Source organism: Pinus tabuliformis, chromosome 3_2, assembly GCF_031772625.1.
Source record: "Pinus tabuliformis cultivar Carrire ecotype Pingquan chromosome 3_2, CPIR1, whole genome shotgun sequence".
NCBI lineage: Eukaryota > Viridiplantae > Streptophyta > Pinopsida > Pinales > Pinaceae > Pinus > Pinus tabuliformis.
This window is the reverse complement of record NC_142302.1, coordinates 747,741,957-747,750,864: the sequence shown is the minus strand read 5'-3', so window position 1 is coordinate 747,750,864 and position 8,908 is coordinate 747,741,957. Positions and strand designations below refer to the sequence as shown.

General features: G+C 32.0%; 1 pseudogene; it reads right to left on the bottom strand.

Annotated features, from left to right (window-relative positions):
* Nucleotides 1–7,432: 7,432 nt before the first annotated feature.
* LOC149182753 (histone-binding protein MSI1 pseudogene) lies at nucleotides 7,433–8,240 on the bottom strand (annotated as a pseudogene).
* Nucleotides 8,241–8,908: the final 668 nt, after the last annotated feature.

Genomic DNA, 8,908 nt, shown 5'->3' with positions numbered 1-8,908 from the left:
TCAAGTGAAGGGCAATGATTTATTTTTCCTACCAAAAGAAAAGTAAAATACATGAAAAATTATTGCAATCAGTTCAAGCATCGTTTTCAAGAGATCATCCACCTGGATCTTCCTTGATATACTAAGGAGTAGTTTAAATTTGAATCGCCTAATAATAACCTAGTACTCTAGAAGAGGATGTTTTGGTGAGCATTTGTATGACTTAATGAAATGCACTGAGACTCTTTTTAAGCACCTGAATCTTTGCATGTTGATCCTGAGTTCTTAAAAGAACAAATCTCATTGTATTTGAAAATCTTTCCATTTCAAGGCAACGACACTATGTTTCTTTAACATGCACAAATAAATTATCTTTTGCTTCTTCAATTTGCAAATAGAGATACGTTTTTACAAGTGGATCATTTTCATTGAAGTGGCCATAATGCACAGAGGTGAAATTTAGGAGGTTATGTGGTAAATGGAGATATAAAAAAGCAAACATGCAAGGGTAAATATTTTAGTTGTAGTGACTAATATCTCAAAGTGTCATGTCATAATCTAGTAAGAGGAAAACAAAGATTATATATATCAAGAATTGGACTAAAGGGTAAATAGACAAAGTATCCATGACACCAAATGCATTAAATATTTATAGTTGTAAAGGGGTTTCCAAATAGAAACAAGAACAAGGTTTAAAATAGATGAAAGCACAAGGATAGCCAAAACATCTCAGCAATATAATGAATTTAAACATTCTGTGAATTGCTATTAAAGGAGTTAATTTTTACTACAAAGTGATTCCATTACAAAAATAGCTAAGAAATTGTAGTGCCCCTAATTGGGATTGATGCTCTAGTCCAAAGTAAGGTAACAAACCCTAAAATAAAATAATGGGTCAGCCAAGTTGAAACCATGTTATGAAATATGGTATTATTAGTTGTTGGTAACATAGTCTAAAACATAAAAATAAGTCTACCAGGCTCAAGCCATGTTATGAAATGGTGTTATTGGTTGTTTGGTTCATTGTACATGCTCTCTTCGTTCTAACACCAAATTAACACTTTGGTTTCTACTTATATATAATGGATTTATTCATAAACTACAACGTATTCATGGATAAAATGAACTTAGCCTATTTAATTTTCAAATAGTATGGTTTGTGGTAAGAGTATAACAAATCAAAGTTTTATGACTAAGTTCAAAAATAAAGTAAACTTTTTCCTTAAACTATAGCACATAGAGAGAGTAGTTCCTTTCACATATGTTCCTAAATTCAATTTATTAAAAAAGTTCAAACTCGAGGTCTATTAAAATAAACTGAATATGTAATTGACCAAAACAATTATCTATAAACAAAAATTACTCGAGTTATCGTAACACATTATTTAGAATATACAAAAAACAATAACTCTTTTGATTGTTGTATATTTTTGCTGAAGTTTTTGGAAATAGAAGCATATTTTCTACAAAATTGTGTAAAAACAATAATACAAAGTAAATATGGAAATTATTGCTATTAGGAGTGATAGAGTTTCTTTGGAATTGACACAGTATGTCCAAATGTCGTTGTAAAAAAATCTATGACAATGAGAAATAAAAGAAATATTAGTGCAAGAAAAGAAATGTTAGTGCAAGAATAATTCCTTTCAAAATATTTAACAAGTAAATAAAATGTTTAGTGATGCAATGTTTTAGAAAGGCACTTACATTAAGAAAAATGAAACTGGAACAGTTGATGGTACAAGGAAGGTTGTTCATAGTGCATTGATTTCAACAATAATGTTATTGAGTGTCAAAGTGAAGTTGATGTGGACATAGAACTTTCACAAAGCAAATATTGCAGATGATATGTTTTCCATATACTCTTGAAAACTTGTTTCAATGATGGTTGGGCAGTATTGTTGCAATTGTGGAATTTGCAGTATGCAGTATATTTTATCATCATGCATTTCTGATGTGCACTAGACATTAAGACGATAGAAAGACATTGTACTTTCCTTGTAGAATGTGTAGTTTGATGAATTTGGAAGCATGGGATCGACACATTTCTTACATATTTGTTGATAGGGTGGTGAAAATACATTTTTTGGTTTGATTATTCCTTGCAACTATTTTAAAAGTGAGTCTAATTATTAACTTGTGATGTGTTTTGCTGATAAAAAAAACATGATTTTGAATAGAACATTACGTATGCACTAAATTAAAAACAAATGTTGATAAAGACCTTCTTTGTTGATTTGATGAAAGATAATAAGTGCACTTTTGAAAAAATGTCATTGATAACGCTAATGAATTTTTGTTGTAGATCATAACATTTAGCATCCCTTTGGGCCATTTATGCCAATGTTTTTGGATAGGTAGAGTGGTGTTTTTTTAGATGTTAGTTGATACTTTATTGCTAGAAAATGTTCTTTGTAATGTTCATTGAGTTGTAGCTAGTTTCCATTGAAAAATATTATGACTATTACGATTAGTTAACATAGAAACTTTAAAAGCACATTTTTTCCTCCCATGTGACTTTCTAGAAAGAGGAAAACCATAACAATAGTAATTGATCAATATGTAATAGAAATTGGAGAATTGTTCGTTGTAACAATTGAATAGAAATTGTTGTATCATTCGTAGTCTTGCCATCTTTGATATTGAGTTTGAATTACCTATTTTTTTGGTGACATGTTATAACCATAGTTGCAATGGAACCAATTGGATATGTTTTAGTTGACTAAACAAGGTTTTGTATCATTGTGTCTGGGGCTAGTCTACGATTGTTGCAAACTCGAGGTGTTTTTTGAACTAAACCTTTTTCATGTAATACTATATAGGATTTTGCATCTCCTCTTTCATAGATAACTTTGTTTATTACTGTAAATTCTTTGATATAGACATTATTCCTGACAAAAAAAAATAAAAAAAATCATGAAAATTATCTTTAAGATTATTTCTTACATTGACTGTGATGGTCAGCTTACCACTTTTGTCAACAAGATCTGAATGGACAAGTTGTGTCTTGACTGGTGAGTTTGAATTTATGTTCTAGATTGGCTCGTACACTATGAGTACATCACCTTGAAAAACATTTGTATGTGCTCTTCTGCATAGTTGTATAATTGATAAAGGGGTCATTTGTAGAGTTTTTATTCTATGCATTTTCAAAAATCAAGTTAATTGGTTTCAATAAAGTTGCAATTGATTTAGAGCAATCCCAATTGACAGAGCTACAAATGATCAAGTTGAGCAAGTAATCTTACCTCTATGCATTTTGGTTTTCTGGTATTTGTTCATGCATCATTTGGGAATTTGGATTACTCCTTTCCATGTTGTTGTCAAGGGTGTCAATCACCTATTATCAAGAAATACAAGTCAATAAGTTGAAGTCCAACGTAATTGCATAAAATTAATTATGCAAAATGCAAAAAAATGTAGTACAAAAAGATAATTCTGACAACAAATGATTTGATATGCTATTTTTTGTTGCTGAAGATGCAAAGAACATGTAAACAAATGTAGAATTGATGTTGATTTTATGTTTACTTGATGCACATTATTCTATCTAACAAGAGTGAAATATTACTCAGATACCTTGTTAGAAACTTGATTAAACTGAGGGGGGGAGGGGTGAATCAGTTTAATGTATTCCTAGATAACTTTTCTTTTCTTTTTAATGTTTATCTGAACTATTCAATGAGCATTATAACACCATATAAAATGCAGATTTAATATATGAACAAAATGTAATATGTGAATAATAGCATCATATTAGCACATAAAAGTAGCACACATGGATGCTAGATATAAGTGGAAACCCATAAAGGGAGAAAACCACGAATTCGTTATCTTTTTGATGAAAAGGCAAGCTCCTACTCACTTATTACATCATCTTTTTTGTAGGATCAAACTTATAGGAGGTGGCTACCTCAATTTCTTCTGCAAGCATCAAATTGCAAGGAATCTCCAACTCCCACAAATTTTCTATAGGCTACAACCCGCAAGAGTCTCCTAGCTCAACAAGCTCCAACCTATTATTTATCAAGCAACACTTTGAAAGGAGACTATAATCCCTTGATGCATACAAGAAATAAACTGATGGTTTAGTTGGTCTATAACTTTGCATACCTCCATTTGAGCCTTTGCTTCTTTTCCTCCTCAAATTTTCTTCACATCTACTCTTCTTTGCACCAGGTAACAAGAACTCACAATAACTCAATCGTCTCTCACATACTCTCTAACCCTCTAACTTCTTACCGTTCCAAAAGCACATACTTTTATAAACAAAGTTTTCTGACCGTTAGTCTTCCATGGAGGAATTTAAAGTGAATGAACTTGTCTCTTTACATTCCTAGGTTGTCTCTTCATTCCAAAGTATTCATTCTCAAACTTGAAGGATAAATGAAGACAATTAAACCTCATACTAGTCAAAACCAAGATTATATAACCTGACATTAATGATTGTATGAGTTAGGTCTCGAATGAACAAGAAAACACACTATAATGCAGGTTGTCTATAGATAGGGTGCATTACTATCTAGGGAAAAGTAGTCTAACTAGTGAATGGTCAGAGTTATAACACCTTTTATGAGAACAAAAGGATCGTTAATGTTAGAACACCTTTGATTTTTTTGACATCACCTTTGTTCAGTTGTCACAACCTTTTCTCTGTTGTTACCACCTTTTCACTATTGTAAATACTTGTGTTCTGCAACATATCTCTATCATTCAACTACAATTTCCATTTTGATAACCTTGCATCACAACATCACAGGTATAACAAGCTTGATTCCTTCACCTCTGATCAACAACACCTACTCGACATCAATACCTTCATCATAGCCTCTATAACATACCTTTCCTTTGCAACGTCACATACTTTTACTTTGTATTTGCATTGATTCTCTTACATTCCATCATTACCTTGCATGCCTTGCATTCTCATTTCCTTGCCTAGCATCTCTATAACATCTCTTCAATTCTCACAAAACCATTCAACAAGTACAATATAAAAACATCGCAACATATGCATATGTAATAAGTTCAACATATGTTTTTGCAAGCAGGAACATCTCCATCCAACTAGGCCATACATTTCTTCTACCTTGTTTCTCACATACTCAACTGCACCTTCTCACACACATATGGTGACCACAATTATTGTTTCTCCTTTTCCATCAATGGAAACAATGCCAACAATCCCCCCCTTTGGCACTGATCACAACACTATGATCCTCCCCCTTTTGTCCTGAGAAGCATTCTCCTTATTTATCTAGATTTATACTTACCTTCCCCTTTGACATCAATGGAAAGGGGTACAATGAGAGGCCTATCTCTTTTTATGATGGATAAAACCAGATTCTCTAGATGTATTTTTTTATATTTTTTTTTCATTTACACTATAGTACTAAGATTACTTTCATTACTTGCATAATTTTTACACACATTACATGAGCAACAACACTTCCTAATAAATTCATTCTCTTGATCATATGAGCAGTCCTTTAGTACTTATGCATTTAACTAAAAATCAAATTCACTAAGGATTTCATGTACTGTCAAAGAGCAGACTTGCCATCAACTCCTTCAAACTATATGCCACTGCCAAATTTATAGTTTAGATGTATCTGTCCTTATGGTCTATCCCTAGTAAAATATGTCATAATCCACAGGCTTACACATCTTTGCATGTCAAAAATGTTGCAATTTTCTTCCATAGAATTTTTCTTTCCAATCTTTTGATATGCCCACTCCAGACAAAAGTATGCTTTTTAATCACCTAATTTTTGCAATACAAATACCATTAGATGAATTGAGTTGCAAATGTCTTAAGAGCTAGTGTTGCTCTAAATGAACCCTGTCAACATTTTCATTCCCTATCTGCTATGAACTTTGAGCTCCTTTTCTTTAGATATGGCCTCTTATGTATATTGTCTTAGGTGAAATGATTGTCAAGTCTTTGTTATACATGTGCAAGTTCCATTGCTCAAAACCTAGGTTGAAAACTACATAACAAGGGGAATTTGGTTTTCATGTGTTTCAACAAAAAAATGATTATGTAAATAGTACTCCCAACATGTATAATCAATGTGGAATGGAAGTATAATGTATATGTAATTTTCTATCAAACTTAATTCAAGCTTCTTAATATCTATTTAAATTAGGTTCAATTTCTTGTTTGGTTGCTTGTGGTTCCAAGGCCAATGCCCAATAAAGGAAACATGAACCATTAGACCCCTACAGATGGGTTTTGTAAATTAACCGATAGTATATTCCATACTAAAACATATTTTGAACCCAAATTAAGATAAGTGTCTTCCTCAATGCAACCAAAACAATGTCTTATCAAGCTAAAGAACAACCAAACTCAAATTCAAATAATGCACTATGGTCACCTTGTCACAGGTCTCATCTTATTCAAACCTCTATAACTTCAAATCATTGTTCCATCTAAAATTTTGTTGCTCAACCTTTTGTATAAGCTTGAGTTCATACCATACTCCACTTTGATACCAGAACAATTATACACTTGAGTCCAATTGCATGAACATGGTGACTTCGATGCATTCTATGATCTTAGGTATAATATTGAGCATTTCCTTGGCATTCTCAGACATCCTCAATGCATTACTCTTTAGCAATGTTTACTCTGTCACCTTCAACACAATTCTATTCCCTTAACATATACATTGCAATATTCTTTGTGCATGATATTCTTTCTAATATGTTTTATCATCATTATTTGCCGACCTCTATAATGCATCATTGGTTATACATTTATAATGTCGGTTGGTCATGCCTTTGTAATGTTGTCTATCATACCTTCTTCAATGCATTATCATCATATCACTGTGCCCATGTCTGTTTCTCTTTCGACTTGGTCACATGAGCATTACAAAAATGAATAATATTTGAATCAAGGACCTCTACATTCAATGATTAAGTAACACATACTTTCTCATCATCTTTTGCCACTGTACCCTATCACTTTTGTCTCCACACCTAGCTACTGAGTTGTCAGAACTCAGATGATTCGTTCCATATTCATTTGAGTTCTTTTTTTTAGGTGCATCCTGCTTCATATTTTATCTTCACATTATTCATTTGAGGTTGATTTTTCCTCTGTGATTTATGCTAGACAAATAGTTTGTGCATGGTTTATAGCTTTTATGTTGTGTCTGTGTATATGATAGTTCCCTGTTTTTCTCTGTTAGAATACGAACTTCACTTTGCAGTTCTTCTATTTTCATAATTTTTGTTCTAATACTAGTTTTCCTTCAAATTCAAACATAATTTAAAAATTCTTCTTCTTATCCTTCAAACTCTAGATTATTGCTTCAACTTCTTGGTTTCCCTATTGTATCTAATTCCTTAGAATAATATTTGTTTGTGCCATACTTGTAGTTTCCCATTAAAAAATCCAAGGACAATTTAAATTACCATGTTTTGTCTTGAGAGCCTTTAGAATTTATTTTTTAAGTTTCCCACCATATGCTACACTAGAAATCCATGAGAAATATGAAATCTTGCTGGTGTGATATCCATGAACAAAAAGAAACTCAGGTGGCCCATGTTCTTCATCTTCTGGTGTTTCACGAATTCTTGCAATATCCCAAACCATGTGTCTTTTTTCAACACCAAACGAAGCTAATATTGTCACATTCATAGGACTCCACTCAATTTGGAATATTTGATCTGTTTGATTGGAAAATTTATGTAACAAACAAATGATTTTCAAAAGATTAAATGATTTGATAGTTTTTCCCATTGACCCTGTTGCCAACAACCACTTATTTTGATGAGCTACAACTAATTGTTGAGGCTTGTTATGTTAATTTAGTCATTTCCAATGGATCGAAAAATATATTCATGCTTCAAATACCATGAAACATTCTCAACTTCCCTCTCAGGGATGTTAAATATTTGATTGGCCTCGATCATTTTCTTTCTAGATGAAATATTAACATTTCACAAGCATATTTTGTTCATTGTTTGAACCACTTAGTAGAAGCCTTTAATTTTCATGACAAACCATATCCTTTGTTAGTATGACCTTTCAATATCAATTCAATATTGCAAACCCTTTCTTGAGGAGCCTTTGATGGATTCTTGTTGTAATGAAACATGTAAACCTCTAAGCTCATTGTCTTCATTGCAATGGTAAATGAATTTTGTGGCACGTATCGAGCCTTGTTATATTCTCCTTCATGATCAATCTTCTAGATTATTTTTACCTTGGCTTTGGTGGATTCAAAACTTCCAATGGTATTTACTTTAGAGTGTTACAATAATACATGAAGATGCGGGGACATAATTTATTTCTTCACACGTATTAGTTATTAAAACATTAACATTTTTCACAGTGTTTGGATGTTCATTATTCAATTTGTTTTTGTCTCCTCAAATATTTTTTTCAGAACTGATTTTACTTTGGTATATCTCAAGATTGAGATATTTCCAAAATATGGAGTATATTATTTTCATGATGTAGCCACTCCCCACTATTTTAGAAACTGCGTTGACATGCTTATGAGTTATTGACTCTTTAATTCACCAACAACTCTTTCAAATATTGATAAAATTGACCTCTTAGTCTTCAAATATGCAACTATTATATATGATTCACTGTCAAAACATTTTCTTGAGGAACTTTCTTGTTCTTTTATCTTTGAACTCAAGAGCCTTTTTCATTTAATTGCAAAGGAACTTTAAAATTTTAGGCATTCATCACTTGTATACATAAGTGGATTTGACTATTCATATACAACCATTTACCCTTTGAATGATGATAGGACAGGTACACATTTCTTGTAGTTGTAAGTCTGTCTCAAAATTGTCTACTTCCACATCCTCCACTATTCTCCATCTAACGCATTGTTGTGAGAGCATCTTGTATAATGCTATGAGATGAATTATCCCATAGACTTGTAACAAATTCTACACC